This window comes from Chlorocebus sabaeus, chromosome 6 (assembly GCF_047675955.1).
Source record: "Chlorocebus sabaeus isolate Y175 chromosome 6, mChlSab1.0.hap1, whole genome shotgun sequence".
NCBI lineage: Eukaryota > Metazoa > Chordata > Mammalia > Primates > Cercopithecidae > Chlorocebus > Chlorocebus sabaeus.
Window position 1 is genome coordinate 15,623,191 of NC_132909.1, and position 23,117 is coordinate 15,646,307.

At 39.6% G+C, this 23,117-nt stretch overlaps 1 long non-coding RNA gene across 1 annotated transcript in view; it reads right to left on the reverse strand.

Moving 5' to 3' along the window:
- The window catches only part of LOC140711843 (uncharacterized), a 480,768-nt gene that overhangs the window by 274,798 nt on the left and 182,853 nt on the right, over positions 1–23,117 (reverse strand). The gene's annotated exons all lie outside the window — the stretch shown is intronic.

Consider the following 23,117-nt stretch of genomic DNA (forward strand, 5'->3'; position numbering starts at 1 on the left):
AAAGGTTTCATGTAGTCAATGAAACAAGATGCCACACACAGACGAACCAATGTCAGCTGTTATATTACTTCCATCATCATTAGCCTTGAGGTCAAATAGTCCTAGAATCAAATCTCAGATCCACCTATTACTAGCCATATGACACCAGGAGAGATTTTACACTACTCTAAGCTTGTGTCTTTTCATTGGCAAAATGGAAATAATGTCTACCTGACAGGGTTACTGTGTGAACTAAATGAGGTACAGGTAAAGTATTTAGCACAGGACCTGGCACATAGGACGTGCCCCTGAACAGTACCTATTTCCATATATATATAGAAAAAGAGGTACCATATAAAACGCTAGGACATGGTGACTGACTACTTGTGGGAGAGAAAGGAAAAAAGCTAAGTGCAAAGAATCAAGACTGGTATGTTACTTTTTACCAACTGAGATGCATCCCGGTTGGGATTGGACATATGAGATAATTTATCATGGAAGACACCTGTGAGGGAATGTGGGGCAGGCATGAAGGTAGTATGGGAGAACCCACAGACCACTATGCAAAGCTGACTCGTGTGTAAAAGAAAGAGAAAGAAGTTTTAGGTATCAATGCAGTTCTAAGAGAATTTTTGAAAGGCTGATAGGGAATCCTCCAACCAGTCACCCATTAAAGTTAAAGAGAGCCTGAGAGAACTAGGATTGCTTTCACGCCCTTGCTGGGAGCCTGTGGGAAGAAAGCTTTCTGTGCAAAGGAGGTGGTGAATTTGAAATGCACTGACCTGGGCCTTCTGTCAATCAGGTCCCTGGCGTGGAGACCTGGCAGGGTCTGATTCATGGCTGCCACAACAGAGACACTGAGAAAAAGATGCAACCATGAAAAGGTGGAAAGGTCTAAAGTTCTAATGACATAGAAAATAGCAATCAGCCTTTCTCACATCTGAAAGTTTTCTGAAATATCTGAGTGCAGTAGAGAATTGACAGAGGACTGATCACCAACCTAGAAACATGGTGAGAGGGGAAAAAAACTGCAAGAATATAATCATCTCCCATCAACTTTCCAACAGAAATAATGTATTCCTTGAAGAAACAATTATAGAGTACCTCATGTTACATGCTTGTTCCTGAGGCTCCCCCCTGTAAAATAACATCAACTCCATTCCTTCTTTTCTTTGCTTTTCTTTCCATGACAGCTCCTGTAGAATTAGGACGTCCATCCTGGTCTTAATCTGATATAGCAGCCGTGATGTCATTTCTGTATTTTGGGAAAACTGGCAGGTATGATGGCCTTTTCTCTTGTCCCATTTCCTGAAGGGCTGACTGCCATGCTTGGGAGAGGGAGAAGACTTATTTGCCTGTATCTGGGACTGGATCTCCTCCTTCCTCCACCAAACTCCTGCTTCTTAACACTAATTCCTGCAGTTTCCTTTCTCCCTGGCCTTTATGCCCCCTGTACCCTAGTGTCTTTTAAACGTAATTATCTCCAGCCTCTGCTCGTTCAAATGAGAAACACAATTTCACATTTTGAAACCCTCTTCATTATTTTTCACATCTCTCAATAGTGTAATTCTCTCCATTCCCATAAAGCTCAACCACTTCTCAAAGTGTTGCTTGACTTTTTGCCTCCAGACTTTGAAACCTTCCTTGCATACGACTGCCTCATTACCTTCCTAAAATCTAGTTAATTCATTTAATCAGGAATCTCCAGGCATCTACTCTAGCCTATTTGGTAAGTTCACATTTTTTTCTATTTATTAATCCTTCTCACTTCCTTTACCTCTACTTCCTAGTATAATTCCTCCATCCTAGTTAGAACTGTCTCCTGACACATCTCTGCCCCTTCACCCACATAGACATAACATAACATTCTTACTTCCAATGCTATGCCTAAAACCAGGGTGAACTCCCCTCCACCCTCTGCACTACAGACTTAACCACACCCTTCATCACAAGTAATCTCTGACCTCGTGCAGAACAAAGACTTTAGGATTAGCCTGTGTACCTGAGACTCAGAACACAATGTATGTGTGATTGAGACCTTTTCCTATGACCAATTCACGTGTTCCAAAAAGATACAGAAATGAAGAAGGCAAGGTCTCTACCCCAGGAGACATAAAGCCTAAGACAGGAAATGAGACCTGAAAATAATCATGATACCAAAATAGAAAAAAAGTGAAGGCCACAAGAAACCAGAGAAATCTGATGGGAAATATAGCTACACATTGGAATCACTGGAAAACATTTTTAAAAGTGGATGCTCGAGCCCCACGTATTAGTTCCAGTTTAAAGGTCTGGTGGGGGACCCAGGCACCGGTAATTTTTAAGTCTTCCCTGACACTACAAACATGTAAAGAGGATGGAGAACTCTTGTTGTAATAGGTAGAAATTAAAACTAAATCAATGATTTTCAGGTAAAAGTACCTGATATTACTTCTAAAGGAATTACTTAAAAAGTAATTAAAAAGGAATTACTTCTAAAGGAATTAGTTAAAAAGTAATTAAAAATACTTAAAAAGGAATTACCTAAGGACTTTTTTCAATGTACATAAGACTATACTTTTCGGCCCTAATTATTAATGGGCTACACGAAGAACTCAGTGATCCAGTTGGGAAACAGAAGCTGAATGGAAAAGCCACCTTATTTGGTATGTTATAATATATATAAAACATGTTCAAATGAGTGATAAGTGATGCTAAACCTTCTCTAAATAATATTTATGGGAATGTTGATAATATGAGTATTCTAGACTGGGCGCGGTGGCTCACGCCTGTAGTCCCAGCACTTTAGGAGGTCGAGACGGCAGATCATGAGGTCAGGAGATCGAGACCATCCTGGCTAACATGGTGAAACCCCAGCTCTACTAAATATACAAAAACAAAATTAGCCGGGTGTAGTGGCAGGGGCTTGTAGTCCCAGCTACTCCGGAAGCTGAGGCAGGAAATGGCATGAACCTGGGAATCGGAGCTTGCAGTGAGCAGACATCGTGCCACTGCACTCCAGCCTGGGTGACAGGGCGAGACTCCATCTCAAAAAAATAAAAATAAAAATGAAAAAATTAAAAAAAAATTAGTACTCTGAAAACTATATGACATTTCTGGAAATCGAGTATGTTATCAGTCATAGTGTCATACGCCACAGGAGTAACTAGATTTCTATGTGAGCTGTTTCTTTACCACAATCAGCCTAATAAAAACCTCATTAGATTTTTAACCATAGTCATTTTAAATCTTTGTCATTCCCAGACAGTTGCTTTGATTCTTCCTTGAAGTATTTATAATCAGTTACAGTCCAAAATTGCTTTTTCTTTGAGGAGATATATGGAAAAGACTCTGACAACGACTCTTGAATACAAGTTTCTGATAACTTCAAGATCATACCACTGGACTCTCTGAGAACTTTCAAAATTTTAATGAACAGTCTGATACCTTCATGAAATTTATGACAAAGAAGAAAAAAATCATCTGTTTTATTGGGCTAAATAATCAAAAAGATGTTTTCATAATTTTTTATTTGAGAATGTGCTGCTTCTTTGTATGTTTTAATCTCCAGATTTGTGAACTTTCTCTTTTAAGCTATTTATACTTTACAGCAGTGTGATAAAGTATACTTTTGTAAACAAAAATGGAAACATTTGCTTTTGCTCCGAATCTGAGTGCCCCAGAATTAGGAAACTATTCATGAGGATTCATATGCTTACGGTAATAAAGTTATTTGCACAAGTTCAGTAAGAATCTACTCTCTTTATAACAGGATACATTTGAAAACATTGGTTATATTACTAAGGCTTTGACTGGGATGTTTTATTTGAGAATATACATAGAATAAACCCATAGGGAATGCAGGGAAAGTCTGAAGTTGGCCTTTGTTTGGCTTCCCAGTCTCAAGATATTTTTAAAAGTTTAATCTGAGAGTCTTATAAAACTTCTAGCAAAGCAAAGTTTAAAAAGGGCCTCTATGGTCCCTTGCTACTCTTGCTGCATTTAGGTAAAAAATCTAGGCAAGTTCGGTGAGACTCAACCTATTTTGCAAACAAATTCATCCTACTGGGATTATCCTTGGTAAAAATAGAGACCCCTATATAGAGACATTATTTTGAAAAGAAAAACTGTGGCACACCTGTTACCATATTGAACCACTGTTCATTATCTTTGAGTATTTATAATCCATTGGTAGACTGGACTGGACCCTGAATTCTTTTATTTCTTCCAATTCATTTTTTCCAATGAAATCATTAAGAGCAAGAACAGCTCTGTTCCTGAAGCCATATAAGCTGGAGGTGGACAACTCAATGTAAATTTCATGGGAAAACCCTCGTGTCTGAGGTGTGGGCCCTTCAGAGCTCACCAAATGTTCAACACCATAACTTAGAGACACTTAAACTGCAAAGACAGCAAGTTGATGACGTTACACTGTGGACAGCTTTTCTCAAGATGTCAGAACAAGACTATCAATCATGATGAGACTCTTACCTCTCTTAATTTGTCCTTGCTTATGCCTGTCTCCTTTGCTTTCCAAAATAATGCTGTACTTAGGATTTCACAAGAAGTAGCTTCTGAGAGTAAGTTAACAGTGTGAGATACATCATGTCAAACACACTTTTTTTTAAAGATGGAGTTCCTCTCTTGTTGCCCACACTGGAGTGTAATGGCACAATCTTGGCTCACTACAACCTCCGCCTCCTGGGTTCAAGTGATTCTCCTGCTTCAGCCTCCCTAGTAGCTGGGATTATAGGAATGTGTCATGACACCAGACTAATTGTGTATTTTTGGTAGAGGCGGGGTTTCTACCTGTTGGTCAGGCTGGTCTCGAACTCCCGACCTCAGGTGATCCACACGCCTTGGCTTCCCAAAGTGCTGGGATTACAGGTGTGAGCCACCACACCTGGCCTACACATTTTTACATAACAAGAGATCCTTTAGCCCACCCAAAAACTGCCCTTAGCTGCATCTTTAACTCAACTTTTTCCTCAAATGTATGGAGTTTTTTTTTAGGCTTTACTTCTATACTTGCCTGTTCTTCTCACTCTCTGTTTTAATTTAACATAGACATGCAATGCTAGAAAATAGAATTGCTCTCTACCAGCTAACAAGTGGGAGCCTGTGCAGTTTCTGACACTTCTTGTTGCACATGGATAAATACATCGGGTATTATAGAGACTCAGTTGTAAAAATCAACAAATGTGCTGCCTGGTTAAAATGACTAGACTCTTCTGGCTTCTTCTTTGAATTATTCTATTGTAGTTGATTTGTATCTTGCCTAATCTGCTGATTAATATCTTGCTAATCATAGGATATAGATAGACTGTGTTTCTGTTTTACAACTGTGTTAGAAATTGCTGACGCCCACACTATGTTATAAATTCTTATCTCTGTATACTGTACTTCTGCATACTGATGTTATGTTAAAGAATTACTTCATCCCCATGTGACCATCTCACCTCATAATCAAACGACCATGAATCCCTCACTAACCTACCCCCGCCCTCACTAAACTTAATAATAAATGCTGGTATATCCAGTGTATTGGTGGCATCACAGGACCAGAAGGCAATGACCTCCCCTGTACCCAACTTTCACTATCATGTGTGTGTGTTTTATTTCTTGACCTGGCAATCCACCTGGGAACAAAGAAAGAGGCCTGTTGCATTGTGGGCTGCTGGCCAGATGCCGCAATATAATCCCAGCTACCTTGGATGCTGAGGTTGGAGAATCACTTGAACCCAGAAGACAGAGGCTGTAGTGAGCCGAGATCATGCCACTGCAATACAGCCTGTGCCACAGAGCGAGACTCCATTAAAAAAAAAGAAAAGTGGGGGTGTGGCACCAACATGGCCAAATAGGAACAGCACCAGCCTCCAGATCCCAGCGTGAGCAACACAGAAGTCAGGTGATTTCTCCATTTCCAACAGAGATACCAGGTTCATCTCACTGGGATATCTTGGACAGTGGGTGCAGGACAGTGGGTGCAGCCCAACAAATGGGAGTGGAACAGGGTGAGGCATCACCTCACTTGGGAAGTACAAGGGGGAAGGGAATTCCCTTTCCTAGCCAAGGAAAATTGTGACACACAACACTTGGAAAATCAGGTCACTCCCACCATAGTACAGTGCTTTACCAAGGGTCTTAGCAAACGGCACATCAGGAGATCATATCCTGCACCTGGCTTGGCGGGTCCCATGCCCATCGAGGCTCCCTCATTGCTAGCACAGCAGTCTGAGATCTAACTGCAAGGTGGCAGCAAGGCTCGGTGTGGGGCACCTGCCATTGCTGAGGTTTAAGTAGGTAAACAAAGTGGCCAGGAAGCTTGAACTTGGTGAGCCCACTGCAGCTCAAGGAGGCCTGCCTGCCTCTGTAGACTCCTCCTCTGGGGACAGGGCATAGCCAAACAAAAGGCAGCAGAAACCTCTGCAGATGTAAATGTCCCTGTCTGACAGCTTTGAAGAGAGTAGTGGTTCTCCCAGCATGGAGTTTGGGATCTGAGAACGGACAGACTGCCTGCTCAGGTGGGTCCCTGACTCCTGAGTAGCCTAATTGGGAGACATCTCCACTAGAGGCAGACTGACACCCCACACCTCACATGGCCGGGTATACCTCTGAGATGAAGCTTCCAGAGCAATGATCAGACAGCAACATTGGCTGTTCAGCAATATTCATTCTTCTGTAGCTTCCGCTGCTGATACCCAGGAAAAAAGGGTCTAGAGTGGACCTCACGGAAATTCCAACAGACCTGTAACTGAGGGTCCTGACTGTTAGAAGGGAAACTAACAAAAACAGAAAGGACATCCACACCAAAACCCTATCTGTACGTCACCATCATCGAAGACCTACAGTAGATGAAACCACAAAGATGGGGAGAAGGCAGTGCAGAAATGTTGAAAATTCTAAAGCTGGGAGTGCCTCTCCCCGTCCAAAGGAATGCAGCTCCTTGCCAGCAATGGAACAAAGCTGGGCAGAGAATGACTTTGATGAGTTGAGAGAAGAAGACTTCAGACAATCAAACTTCTCCAAGCTAAAGGAGGAAGTACAAACCCAGCGTAAAGAAACTAGAAACCTTGATAAAAGATTTGACGAACGGCTAACTAGAATAACCAATGTAGAGAAGTCCTTAAACAACCTGATACAAATGAAAACCATGAAACGAGAACTACATGACAAATACACAAGCTTCAGTAACCAACTCGATCAACTGATAGAAAGGGTATCAGTTATTGAAGATCAAATGAATGAAATGAAGCGAGAAAAGAAGTTTAGAGAAAAAGAGAGTAAAAAGAAATGAACAAAGCCTCCAGAAAATTTGGGAGCATGTGAAAAGACCAAATCTACATCAGATTCCTCTACCTGAAAGTGAGTAGTAGAATGGAACAAGTTGGAAAACACTCTGCAGGAAATTATCCTGAAGAACTTCCCCAACCTAGGAAGGCAGATCAACATTCAAATTCAGGAAATACAGAGAATGCCACAAAGATACTCCTCGGGAAGCGCAATTCCAAGACACATAATTGTCAGATTCACGAAAGTTGAAATGAAGGAAAAAATGTTAAGGGCAGCCAGAGAGAAAGTTTGGGTTACCCACAAAAGGAAGCCATCAGACTAACAGCAGATCTCTCAGCAGAAACTCTACAAGCCAGAGGAGAGTGGGGGTCAATATTCGACTTTCTTAAAGAAAAGAATTTTCATCCCAGAATTTCTTATCCAGCGAATCTAAGCTTCATAAGTGAAGGAGAAACAAAATCCTTTACAGACAAGCAAATGCTGAGAGATTTTGTCACCAACAGGCCTGCCCTACAAGAGCTCCTGAAGGAAGCCCTAAACATGGAAAGGATCAACCAGTACCAGTCACTGCAAAAACATGCCAAAATGTAAAGACCATCGATGCTAGAAGGAAACTGCATCAACTAATGAGCAAAATAACCAGCTAACATCACAATGAAAGGATCAAGTTCACACATAACAATATATATATTTTTTATTTATTATTATACTTTAAGTTCTAGGGTACATGTGCATAACGTGCGGGTTTGTTACATATGTATACTTGTGCCATGTCGGTGTGCTGCACCCATCAACTCGTCAGCACCCATCAACTTGTCATTTACATCAAGTATAACTCCCAATGCAATCCCTCCCCCCTCTCACCTCCCCATGATAGGCCCCGGTGTGTGATGTTCCCCTTCCCGAGTCCAAGTGATCTCATTGTTCAGTTCCCACCTATGAGTGAGAATATGTGCTGTTTGGTTTTCTGTTCCTGTGATAGTTTGCTAAGAATGATGGTTTCCAGCTGCATCCATGTCCCTACAAAGGACACAAACTCATCCTTTTTTATGGCTGCATAGTATTTCATGTTGTATATGTGCCACATTCTCTTAATCCAGTCTGTCACTGATGGACATTTGAGTTGATTCCAAGTCTTTGCTATTGTGAATAGTGCCGCAATAAACATACGTGTACATGTGTCTTTATAGGAGCATGATTTATAATCCTTTGGGTATATAGCCAGCAATGGGATGGCTGGGTCATATGGTACATCTAGTTCTAGATCTTTGAGGAATCGCCATACTGTTTTCCATAATGTTTGAACTAGTTTACAATCCCACCAACAGTGTAAAAGTGTTCCTCTTTCTCCACATCCTCTCCAGCACCTGTTGTTTACTGACTGTTTAATGATCGCCAATCTAACTGGTGCGAATTGACTAGCCATAAGTAGAAAGCTGAAACTGGATCCTTTCCTTACTCCTTATACAAAAATTAATTCAAGATGGATTAGAGACTTAAATGTTAGACCTAATACCATAAAAATCCTAGAAGAAAACCTAGGTAGTACCATTCAGGACATAGGCATGGGCAAAGACTTCATGTCTAAAACACCAAAAGCAACGGCAGCAAAAACCAAAATTGACAAATGGGATGTAATTAAACTAAAGTGCTTCTGCACAGTGAAAGAAACTACCATCAGAGTGAACAGGCAACCTACATAATCGGAGAAAATTTTTGCAATCTACTCATCTGACAAAAGGCTAATATCCAGAACCTACAAAGAACTTCAACAAATTTACAAGAAAAAAAACAATCAACCCCATCAAAAAGTGGGCAAAGGATATGAACAGACATTTCTCAAAAGAAGACATTCATACAGCCAACAGACACATGAAAAAATGCTCATCATCACTGGACATCAGAGAAATGCAAATCACACATAACAATATTAATCTTAGATGTAGATGAGCTAAATGGTCCAATAAAAGGACACAGACTGGAAAATTGGATAAAGAATCCAGACCCGTCAGCGCGCTGTATTCAGAAGACCTAGCTCATGTGCAGAGACACACATATTTATAATCCCAAAGTATTATAAATCATGCTGTTATAAAGACACATGCACACATATATTTATTGTGGCACTATTCACAATAGCAAAGACTTGGAACCAACCCGAATGTCTATCAATGACAGACTGGATTAAGAAAATGTGGCATATATACACCATGGAATACTATGCAGCCTTAAAAAAGGATGAGTTCGTGTCCTTTGTAGGGACATGGATGCAGTTGGAAACCATCATTCTCAGCAAACTATTGTAATAACAGAAAACCAAACACCGCATGTTCTCACTCATAGGTAGGAATTGAACAACGAGAACACTTGAACACAGGATGGGAAACATCATACACTGGGGTCTGTTGTGGGGTGGGTGGAGGGGAAGGGAAAGCATTAGGAGATATACCTAATGTAAATGACGAGTTAACAGGTGCAGCACACCAACATGGCACATGTATACATATGTAACAAACCTGCACGTTGTGCACATGTACCCTAGAACATAAAGTATAAAAAAAATTTGTAAAAGACAAAGGAAATTAAAAAGAAAAGAAAAGAAATGATGGAAGCCCAAAATTACTTTTATTGAGACTAATGGTAATTCTTTAAGTTTTGGTCATATTCTCACCTAAGTGAGAGTACAGACACTCCAAAATAGAGCCACACATGCTAGATGTTATACACTGCCACTGAAAATTTAAGGAAGCAGGTCGCTCTCAAAACAGATCATAATTTTCTGTAAAATAAAGACTCCAGTCTACCTGAGTGAGCATAATCAGGAAGTTCCCTCTGCTTTAACTTTTACCAAAAAATGTGACCTGAAGTACTCTGATGTTAACCAATCAATTTATTTCTATGGCTTTGTTTACTGATCCGCATTTGAGAAAACCCACTGTTATGTTATTGTATTGCCTAGGGGGAGTCATCACTGTATCTGTAGAGGGAGAGCTGTCCCAAATCATAAATGACAAATAAAAGCCAATTCCATATATAACTAAATTAGTTGTAATTTTGTCTTGTCACACATGTTCACAGCAAGCAATGGCCAGGGGAGTCTCTCAGGCGGTATCATTCTCACTCTGACCTTCCTGCCTCTGTCTTTCACTTAGAAGGACCTTTATGATGACACTGGGCGCTACCCAGATAATCGAGAATAAGCTTTCCATCTGAAGATAATCAACTGCATCACCGTTGAACAGTGCATTTTTCAAGAAAATAAATGCATGTGTTCCAAGTCTTCGGATGTGGATTTTTTTTTGAAACAGAGTTTCACTCATGTTTCCCCAGCTGGAGTGCAGTGGGGTGATCTCAGCTACTGTAACCTCCACCTCCCAGGTTCAAATGATTCTCCTGCCTCAGCCTCCCAAGTAGGTGGGATTACAGGGGCCCGCCACCATGCCCAGCTAATTTTTGAATTTTTAGAAGAAACAGCATTTCACCATGTTGGCAAGGTTGGTCTCGAATTCCTGACCTCGTGATTTGCCCATCTCATCTTTCCAAAGTGCTGGGATTACAGGCGTGAGCCACCGCACCCTGCCCGGATGTGGACATTTTTAAGAGGCCATTATTCTGTCTCATACAGGTCACTTTCATAATATTACCCACAACAAAAGTACGTTTTGCCTTCCTTCCATATCTCACTTTTCTGTCTGCACAAACCACAGTGAAACATACTAGCTCTGCTATGTAGTGGCTGGATGACCCTAAGTTCCTCATTTGACCTCCCTCAGCCTCTTTCCTCATCTGCAGTGTAAGGCTGACTCTTGCTGCATCAGAAAATGACAGTGGAAGAGTAAATTAACATGTCTGAGACATTAGTCACAGAGCCTGGTACCTGATGAGCCCTTGGTAAACATTCCTTTCAGTCCTTTCCTTTCACCACCCCAATTTTCTTGCCCTCACCTATCTTCTCCTTCATCTCCTTTCTCTTTAGTAACTTTCTCAGTGTAACCTGCCAATTAAAGAAGCCACACTACCCATTCTCTCATTATTCTGATGGTGTGTTCTTGTGATAGAGTCTGCTATGCACTAAAGGCAATGAGTAGTATTTATATGGAGAGGTCGGCTTGCAACAAGAAATCCTTTTTATGTTCGCACAAAATGTATACATGATTTCTCTTAACTTACACATACCAGTCTCAATTCAACCTGTTATTTCATACATGCACTTCATTATTTTATTCTTCAGTCTTTCTCCTTACACCTTAAAAATTAGGATAGTACAAAAACAAAAATAATTGTCTGTTCCGGAAGAGGGTATTCTTTTAGCAAGATGAATGTTTTCTTTTTCAAGATGAATGCTATCTGCAAGGCAGCCCTGATGCCCATTTCTGGGTTTGGCTTACATCAAAGCCATTCAACCCTAGGACATATTCTTAGATTCCCAGGAGATAATGATTGTCACGGAAGCCACACCCACTCTGAGCATTCCTACTGTTGGGTAAAGGAATGTTTACAGAATGTTGTGCATGAATTAGTCCTCCTAAATTCTTCTACTCCTGGAAGTTCAGCTTCCCCACTAACCAGCTTTATCTCCAGCTGGCCTGCCTGGACCCTGACTGGAAAGTACCTCCACACTCTGGATGGCCAGGGTGGCACTTTTGCCTATTCCCATAATTATAATAGCTCACACACTGATGCAGCACTCACTATGCACCAGGCACTATCCTAAGAGCTTTTCATGTACCTACCGTCCTGACAAAAAAATCCTAAGTGTCACCATCCCCATTTTTACAGATTAAAAAAAAAAAAAAAAAACTGTGACAGAGAAGTATGTGCCCACTGTCACCTAACTCCATAATATAACCTCATCCTCCACTTCATCTGGTAAGAGGGCACTCTAAGATTTACATGGTCTCCTGAATGACATCCACCTTCAGGAATGATTTTTACCCATTTACTTTCAGGATTTGACAGCCAGCATTTTGTTTTCTGTCTCATCCTTCACTTATGCACCTGTTCCCTAACACTACACTCACAACTGCACAGCCCCGCATAAAAGCTAGCTTTTAGAAACTTCAATCTTTTTTGGAAAAAAAAAAAAGGCCAGGTTCCAAGTCTCACAAAAGGTCATTTTTTATTCTATTGTCAATGATTTTCATGACCATTCTCTGGACATAAACAAGTGCAGTTTTAAAATGAAAAATCTAAAGTATTTCTGTCTCCATCTATCTTTATGTGTACATGCATATGTTCTATTTGGTATCACATATATGTATATGTCTGTACCTATGTTTATATATTGTTTGTACATGTTGTCAAATTAATGTAAAAATAAGTGAGTACTCATCAATTAAGGGAATAATCCCAAATGCTTTTCAACACATGTGATATTAGTAATCTTCAATAATGGAAGAACACCTCAAATGGGCATGCATACCTATCTGCAGCCTCCTTAAAAGAAATTATCAGCCAAGAATTTTATATCCAGCAAAACTAAAGTTCACAAATAAAGGACAGATAACAGTCTTTTTCAGACAAACAAATGCTGAGAGAATTTGCCACTACCGAGCCAGCACTACAATAACTGCTCAAAGGAGCTCCATATCTGGAAACAAATCCTGGAAACACATCAACACAGGACCTCTTTAAGCATGAATCTCACAGGACCTATAAAACAAAAATACAATAAATAAATGAATAAAACCAAAGTATTCAGGCAACAAATAGCAGGTTGAATGGAACAGTACCTCACATCTCAATACTAACATTGAATGTAAGCGGTCTAAATGCTCCAGTTAAAAGATACAGAATTGCAGAATTGATAATAATGCACCATGCAAGTATCTGCTGCCCTCAAGAGACTCTCCTAACCATAGAGGGTCATATAAACTTAAGGTAAAAGGGTAGAAAAAGATACCCCATGCAAATGGCCACAAAAGTCAGCAGGAGTAACTATTCTTATATCAGAAAAAACTAACTTTAAAACAACAGCAGTTAAAAAAGACAAAGAGGGACATTATATAACAATAAAAGGATTTGTCCAACAGAAAAATATCACAATCCTAAATACATATGCACCTGACACTGGATCTCCCAAATTTATATAACTATTACTACTAGAACTAGGAAATGAAATAGAGAGTAACACAATAATAGTGAGGGACTTCAGTACTCCACTGACAGCACTAGACACATCACCAAGACAGAAAGTCAAGAAAGAAACAAGGGATTTAAACTATGCCCTAGACCAAGAGACTTAGGAAATATTTACAGAATATTCTACCCAACAACCCAGAATGTACATTCTATTCATCAGCACATGGAACTTTCTTCAAGATAGGTCATATGATAGGCCACAAAACAAGTCTCACAAAATTTAAGAAAATTGAAATTATATTAAGTATTCTCTCAGACAACAGAGAATTAAACTGGAAATCAACTCCAAAAGGAACCTTCAAAACCATGCAAACACATGGAAATTAAATAACTTGCTCCTGAATGATCACTGGGTCAAATGTGAAATCAAGATGGAAATTTAAAAACTCTTTGAACTGAACAATAGTGACACATCCTATCAAAACCTTTGTCATTCTGCAAAGAGTGTGCTAAAGGTTCGTAGCTTTAAATGCCTACATCAAAATGACTGAAAGAGCACAAATAGACAGTCTAAGGTTACATTTCTAGAAATTCAAGAAACAAAAAGACACCAAAGCCAAACCCAGCAGAAGTAAGAAAATAACCAAGATCAGAGCAGAACTAAGTGAAGTTGAAACAAAATAATACAAACTACAAATAAAATGTAAAGCTTGCTTTTTGGAAAAATAAATAAAATTGATAGACCATTGGCAAGATTAACCAAGAAAAGAAGAGAGAAGAGCCAAATAAGCTCATTTAGAAATGAAATGGGAGCTATTACCACCAATGCCACAGAAATACAAAAGATCATTCAAAGGTAGTATGAACACATTTATGTGCATAAACTAGAAAACCTAGAAGGAATGAATAAATTCCTGGAAATGTAAAACCCTCCAAGATTAAATCAGAAAGAATTCAAAACCCTGAACAGACCGACAAAAAGCAACAAGATGGAAAAGATAGTTTAAAAATTAACAATAAAACAAATTCCAGGACAAGACAGATTCACAGCTGAATTCTACCCGACATTCAAAGAAGAGTTGGTACCAATTCATTTGACACTATTCCACATGCTAGGGAAAGATGGAATTCTCCCTAAATCATTCTATGAAGCCAGTATCACCCTAATAACAAAACCAGAAAAAAACATAACAAAGAAAACTACAGACCAAAATCCCTGATGCACGCAGATGGAGAAATTCTTAACAAAAGACTAACTAACTGAATCAGAAATATAACCCACCATGATCAAGTAGGTTTCACATTAGGGATGCAGGAATGCTTCCACATACACGAGTGAATAAATGTGGCACACCACATAAACAGAATTTAAAAATCTCATGATCCTCTCAGTAGACACTGAAAAGGTACTCGACAACATCCAACATCGTTTTATGATTAAAACGCTCAGGAAAATTGGCACACAAACCCACAGCCAACGTAATACTGAATGAGAAAAAGTTGAAAGCATTCACTATCAGCAGGGGATCAAAACAAGGATGGCAACTCTCACCACTTTTATTCAATAGAGTACTGAAAGTCCTAGCCAAATCAATCAAACAAGGGAAATAAATAAAGGGCATCCAAACTGGTAAAGAGGAAATAAAACTGTCACTGTGTGCTGATGATATAATCATATACCTAGAAGACCCTAAGGACTCCTCCAAAAAGCTGCTAGAACTGATAAATGAATTCAGCAAAGTTTCAGCATACAAAATTAATGTGCACAAATCAGAAGCTCTACTACACACCAACAGTGACCAAGCAGAGAATGAAATCAAGAACTGAACCCCTTTTACAACAGCAGTTTTAAAGAAATAATAACTCAGAATATATCTAAACAAGGAGGTGAAAGACCTCAAGAAAAGCTACAAAACACTGCTGAAAGAAATCATAGGTGAAGCAAAAAATGAAAATGCACCCCATGCTCATGGATGAATAGAATCAGTGTTGTGAAAATAACCACACTGACAAAAGCAATCTAGAAATTCAACGCAATTCCCATTAAAATGCCACCATCATTCTTCACAGAACTAGAAAAAACAATTCTAAAATTCATATGGAACCAAACAAGAGCCAACATACCAAAAGTGAGCCAAACAAAAAGAACAAATCTGGTGGTGTCACATCACCTGACTTCAAAGAATTCTCTAAGTCCAGAGTCACCAAATAGCGTGGTACTGGTATAAAAATAGGCAGATAGACCAACGGAACAGAATACAGACCCCAGAAATAAACCTAAATACTTACAGCCAACTTATCTTTGACAAAGCAAACCAAAACATAAAATGGGTAAAGGACACCTTATTCAACAAATGGTGCTGAAATAATTGGCAAACCGAAAGTAGGAGAATAAATCAACTCCAGATGAATCAAGGACTTAAATCTAAGACCTGAAACTATAAAAATTCTAGAAGATGATATTGGAAAAATCCTTCTGGACATTGGCTTAGACGAAAAGTTTATGACCAAGAACCCAAAAGCAAATGCAACAAAAGCAAAAATAAGTAGGTGAGAATTAAACTAAAGAGCTTCTGCACAGCAAAGCAACAGTCAGCGGACTAAACATATAATCCACAGAGTGAAAGAAAATCTTCACAATCTATACATCTGAAAGGTAACCAACATCCAGAATCTACAAGAAGCTCAAACAAATTAGCAAACAAACAATCCCAAAAAATGTGGGCTAAGTACGTGAATAAACATTTCTCAAAAGAAGATATACAAATGGCTAACAAACATATGAAAAAATGCTCAGTATCACTAACGATCAGGGAAATGCAAATGAAAACCACAATGTGATACCACCTTACTCCTGCAAGAATGTTCATAATCAAAAAATGAAAAAATAATAGTTGTTGGACAGGCACAGTTGCTTACACCTGTAATCCAAGGTGGCCAAGATGGGCGGATCACTTAAGGTCAGGAGTTTGACACCAGCGTGTACAACATGCTGAAACATGGTGAAACCCTGTCTCTACTAAAAATACAAAATAATTACCTGGGTGAGGTGGCACATGCCTGTAATCTCAGCTACACCAGAGGCTGAGGCAGAAGAACGGCTTGAACCTGGGAGGCAGAAGTTACAGTGAGCCAAGTTCATGCCACTGCACTCCAACCTGGGTGAAAGAGCAAGACTCCATCCATCTCAAAAATAAATAAATAAAAATAATAGATGTTGATGTGGAAATGGTGAAAAGGGAACACGTCTATGGCGCTGGTGGGAATGTAAACTACAAATGAGTGGATAAAGAAATTGTGGTATATATATGATTGAATACTACTGAGCCATAAAAGGAATGAATTAATGGCATTCACAGCAACCTGGAAGACAATGGAGACTATTATTCTAAGTGAAGTAATTCAGGAATGGAAAACCAAACGCTGAATATTCTCACTCGTAAGTGGGAGCTAAGCTATGAGGATGCAAAGGCATAGGAATGATAAAATAGACTTGGGGAAAAGGGTGTGAAGGGGGTGAGGGATAAAAGACTACAAATTGAGTTCAGTGTCTACTGCTCTGGTGATGGGTGCACCAAAATCTCACAAATCACCACTAGAGAATTTATGTAATGAAATACCAAATCCCCAAAATCCTATGGAAAGAAAAGATTTAAAAATAAAATAAAACAATAAAAAAATTAAAAACATAGTTACTAAAAAATTCTTCTAAAATGTAAAAAAAAAATAAAAAAATAAAAAAAAGTTCCTGAAGGTCATATACCACAAACTCTATTATGTTGCCTCTTAATGCGTATATTTGAGCCCACTTCCTCAACTTCTGAGAACTTATCAGGAAGCTGCTGATCACCTGTTTCAGGTGTTTTCTATCTATTGTGAGACTGTATCTCCCTGTACCTAACTGCAACCAATATTACTTTAGAATTAACAACCACTTGACTTGACCATCACCTGGTGATGAACACTTGACATTTCTAGTGTTTGGAGGTGGAAGGATCTCTCCTGCCCTGCTCATGTCTGACCAGCTACCTACTGCAACACTTTCAGTTTTTTTGTTTTGTTTTGTTTTGTTTTGTTTTGTTTTTTTTTAAGATGGAGTCTGGCTCTCTCACCCAGGCTGGAATGTAGTGGCGCAATCTCAACTCACCGCAACCTCTTCTTCCCGGATTCACACCATTCTCCTGCCTCAGTCTCCCCTGTAGCTTGGACTACGGGCGTGCGCCACTATGTCTGGCTAATTTTTTGTGTTTTTAACAGAGACGGGGTTTCACTGTGTTAACCAGGATGGTCTCGATCTCCAGACCTAGTGATCTGCCCGCCTCGGCCTCCCCAAGTGCTGGGATTACAGGCATGAGCCACTGCACCGGGCCTCAGATTTCTTATTATCAGATTTTAGGTAGGACAAACAGCTGATATTCCTGGCTTTTCATTTTTTTTTTTTTTAAACCAAAAGTATTAGTTCCCAAATGAAACTAATAAGCCTTAACCAAGATTACAGCTTAGCCAAGCATCTATGAGGCATCTCCAAAGAGGTGAAGGAGCACCTCAGAAACTCAAAAATCACACAAATATCAAAACAAATAAGGCTGATTCCTTCATCTGAAATTAAATCCAGGATACAGCAGTAAAAGTACAAGATTTTAAACTATTCGATGACAAGGTAAAGTGGATTTTATTCTTATTTTCTCATAGGTTCTAAGGCAAGCAGTTTGAGTTTATAAAAAAAATTAACTTTGTTTTAGGTCATATTTTTGCTCTGTAATTTAGTTAAAAGAAAATTTAAGGCTAGCCATAACACTATTAGGTAGGTATCTTTCTTTGAAATTAAATCCTCTGATCAACCATTTGGAATAAGAGAGCTCTAAAATATTTTTTAACTTAGAAGTCCCAATGTAAAGAATCCATCTTCTGGCCATGGACAATTAGAATTTCCAGAGATGTATTGATTCTAAGTGACTCAATCCAACAGCCTCTTTGGTGAAAAACCAACCCCAATGATCTTTTCCCACACCGCAACAAAATAAAATAGGTACTCTCAGGAACTGGCTTAGGAAAGCAAAAGCCATATTTCCTAGGGCTATTGTCACAGCCCTATCCAAGCAAAAAGACTTGGGATGACCAAAGTCCAAGATGGATGGGATTTCTTATGACAAGCCCTCCTGGGAGCTTAACACATTTGGAAAACAAAAGAAAAAATAAAAATCCTCAGGTTCTCAGCCATGTTAAGGCTAGTCACCTAATGTGACTCAAAAATGATTCCTATCCCTGATGGTACAGACCAAGAGTGAGTGCTCTGATTTGGTCATAAATCAAGTTCTCAAGGACATATGACCACTAGAGTGTAATTGACATTACCGACCTCCCGAGTAGAGAGCAATCATACACCTGCAGATAATCAAAGGTTGTTCTTAAGACCATCTGAGTAAACTCCTCTACAATCCTATGTATCTACACCTTTTAAGAGAATTCAGCTGCCTTCAGCCAAATCTTTTACTGAAGCTATGCAACCTCCCCGGCCTTCCGAGAAGGTTTGTGACTATTTCCTATAACTATCTTTATAATTTTTCCTCTAAAATCGTTTCCACCACCCTGACTGAACTGCCACATCTCCCCCTTTTCTGTTTTTTTTGTCTCTCTCAAAACAAAACAAAACAAAACAAAAGAAAACAAAACAAAACAAAAAGATTTCTCCCCCCTTGTTCCTAAAGCTCTATGTCTAGCTTACCTTCTTTTGGGAACCATGGGTTAAGTGATACAATTTGCATTGTGTCCCTTAATTGAGTCTGCAAAACCGAGGTTCCAGTGACTTGAAGCAGCTGTTTGAATACTTTTAGATACTGCTCCTGTTGTGCTGATAACTGTTGTCCCGTGATAAAAGCCTACCCTGAACAATTCCCTCGAAATTGAGATCCCAAGCGGGCACTGATGACCTACTGACTTACTGGCTTATCCACTTACTGGCTTACCAACCACATAGTCTTCTCCTTAGTTTTCAAAGGTTCTGTCATGATTATTTGCAGGTATACCTCAGACCTGGGCACCAACATGCCAGGTCCTCACATGGGGCACCAACTGTCTGCGTCCAACCGGCAGACCCTGACCCAGCAATGGATGAAAAATACACTCAGACACTAATATCCAGTGAAAGAGCAGGCTAGGTGGCCAAGTAACTCAGGGATACCTAGTAGGGCCCGGTAAAGAGTTAACAGCAGTGGCCCTGATCTGCCAGTGAAATTCGCATTTATTTAGTTCAGATTAAATAACAAAGGTCTTTAGTAAAGACCACTAGAAGGTAGTTGACATTGCCAACCTCCCCAAGAGTAGTTCCTCCAGCATAAGATTAAATGTTGGCTTTAGAACCGCCTGAGTAAACAGGCTATTTAGATAAAGTCCTCTACATTCTTGTGTATCTATGTCCTAAGCTTTTAAGATAATTCAGCTGCCTTCAGCCAAACCTTTTATTGAAGCTATGCAAACTCCCAGGTTCCAAGAAGGTTTGTGACTATTTCCTATAACTATCTTTATAATTTTTCTTCTAAAATATTTCCCACCACCTTGACTGAAGTTCCAAAGTTGAGAAGACAGGGAAGGGCATCAAACAAGTATGAAAAAATTAGAACAAGTTTGGCCATAAGAAAGTAAAATGTTGGTCAGGTCTTTCAACACAGATAAAAAAAAAAGGGAGATTAGAGCCATGCTATGGGGACACTGAATGCCAGCCTACGTAATGGGAACTTCATCCCACAGATAAAAGAAATCACTGGAAAGCTTTGAGAAGGTCACAAACATGACAAACAGCATTTCCGGGAAGATTACTGTGACCAGCACTAGGCAACAGAAGTTGGGAAATGATCTTCAACTTTGGACACTTAACAGAAATATGTAAAAGATCTATATTTCTTTTCTTTCCTTTTCATGTTTAATTTTGAAATAATTTCAAGCTTTCTAAAATGTTCCAAAACTAGGCGAAGTCCTCATATGCTTTTCATTCAACTTCCCCAAATATTAACATTATAGATATAAACCTAATAATGAAAATCAATAAATGATTATTAACACTGTAAAATGAATGCTTGTAGAGACCTTATCCATATCCCCTCTATGTTCTGACTAATGTCCTTTTTCTGGACCAGGATCCAATCTAGTATCACATATTGCTCTTCATTGTACTGTTCTCTCAGTCTTCTTTAATCTGGGAAAGTTAGGATTTCCCTTTAAGAGCTTACTTATTTTGTAGCATGACCCTCATTTTGGACTTTTCTAACATTTTCTCATGATTAAATCCAGTTTATACAGTTTGTAGAAGAATACCACAGGGATGATGCTGCACCTTTTCCATCCATTATATTAGAATGCCCTGAGATGTCGTTATCTCTGACTACTGGAGACATTAACTTTGATCACTGGGTTAAAGTTCCTCCACTGCAAAATGACAAGTTTCCTTCAAAGCAGTTTTAAACAACCAATCTCTGGGCTACACCACCCATCAGCCAAATCAGATAGGCTTGAGGGATGGTACAGGCATTGGTAGGCTTTAAATGCTCTACAAGTGACTGTAATCAATATCTGGAAATGCAAACATGTGGCTTAGATAGTGAAGATTAGAATCCTGAAAATCAGCTAGGAGACCATTCCTAAGGCTTCTCTTAAAAAAAAAAAAAAATTCTAAATAAAAGCAAATACATGTGGATTTTGGCATGGACATATGGTTGAGACATTGAGGAAAAATTGAAATCACCTGATGGGGAAAGAGATGCGTGAGCAGACTTCAGTCCAATTAAAAAAAAGAAAAGGCAGAATCAGGTGTGCTGACACTTGCTTGTAATTCCAGTATTTTGGGAGGGAAAGTGGGCAGATAGATCACTTGGGCCCAGAAGTTTGAGAAAAGCCTGGGATTTCACCTGCCTGGGTGAAACCCCATCTCTCCAGAAACAATCACAAAAAATTAGCTAGACATGGGGGCACGGGCCTGTGATTCCAGCTACTCAGGAGGCTGAGGCAGGAGGATCGCTTGAGCTCACAAGGTTGAGGTTGCAGTCAATTAAGATCTCATCACTGCACTTCAACCTGAGTATGAGAGTGAGACAATCGCTCTTTAAATCAAAAACAAACAAACAAACAAAAACCAGTAAAAACAATGTTCTAAGGTGAGATCTAGTACAAAAACTGCATCTTTTTCTGTGATGTTTAGATGCTATAATTAAAATAGAACATGGAGGTGTTTCCATATGAATAGCTGACAGATGGTACACTTTTTATGCAGCTGCATCATATTCTATTGTGTAGATATAAGGTAATCTGTTGAATTAGCATCGTGCTGGTGAAAGTCTAGGTTGTTCCCAACATTTTGCTGTTAAACAAACAATACAGTGAATAACCCTGATTAGGTGTCATTTTTCATGGCTGGTAGTGTGATAAATTTTTCCCGGTAAAGTTTGGGAGGCAAAAATATATATTTTTAAAATTTTGACATGCATTCAGAAATTTTACTCTCCAAGGTTTGTACATATTTTTATGTTCCAAGAAAAGTAGGGGAGGGTAATATCACCTCAGCTGCTCTCACACAAAAGTCCTGAGTGACAGGACGTTTAGGGACACAGGCACATGGCCATATCCCTGGTGCCCACACAGGGCAGGGGCATCTGGATCCTGGGAAGCTTCACGAAAGGTGAGGATCCCCTCTAGAGGACACCCTACTAAGGATCAGAAAGGGGCCAAGGAAGTCGAGAGATTACAACAGGTCTTAAACTATGGGAAAGCTCCAGTGGAGGGCATTAAGATTCAAGGTGTAAGCTGAGGTGAGACAGTGGTGGAGACTGATGGAAGGAGAAGGTAAAAACTCTAGGGAAGCTAAGGAAGGCATATCAGGGCTTTCCACTCCTCCTCAGCATTGAACTTTGTAGTGGTCATGCTGGTGGGGCTCTGTGAGGTCTAGAATGTTCAACACTATCTGGGGACTCTACCCACTCAAGGCCAGCAGGACTCCCTCCCCCAGCTCTGACAACCAGCAATGTCTCCAGACTTTGCCGAATGCTTTTCCCAATGAAAAATTTGCCCCTGGCAGAAGCATTAATCTACACTAATCTATAAAAGCAAATCACCACTAAAATCCATCACCTCTTGGTAGAAGAATTACAAGTGTGAGAGGGGTAAAATGGAGGTCTTCAATATCTACTGAAATGACTTTTACTTATTCAGCAATTTGATGTCCCAGAAGGCATGTTTAGTGGTGATGCCACATGGCTGCCTGTACCTCACAGCAGAAAGGGTGTGGGTTTTCCGAGGGTTTTAACCGTGAACTGGAAATGTCTGTAAATGTGAAAGGAAAAGACACCCACTGGGTTACATTAAAAAATTGATGTAGGGAATTCTGTAGATATTGGGAGAAAAAAATACATAATGTAAACCCAAACACCATGCTGATTCTCTCACCACCTTAGGGCCATCTTGTCTATCTATGAATGGTAGCATAGAGATTTTTGTATATTTTCAAAATGGTATACTGTTGGATCACTTTAAAAATAGGTATAAATCCCAAACTGGATGAGGTAACTGGACACTGCTGGAGTCTCACTTTTGCTCAGGAGAGCTGACAACATCCTGCTCCCCCTGGCCTGGACACTGTCTGACTCAGGGGCCTAAATGCTCTCTTATTATGGAGAAAGAAGATGTTTTGAACATTCTCATCATTCACCCATTCACCTCTCACACCCGTTGACCTCTCAAACCTCTTCACCACTCCTGGATTTCATTCTCAATTTACTGAGCACCATTTCTGTCCCTCA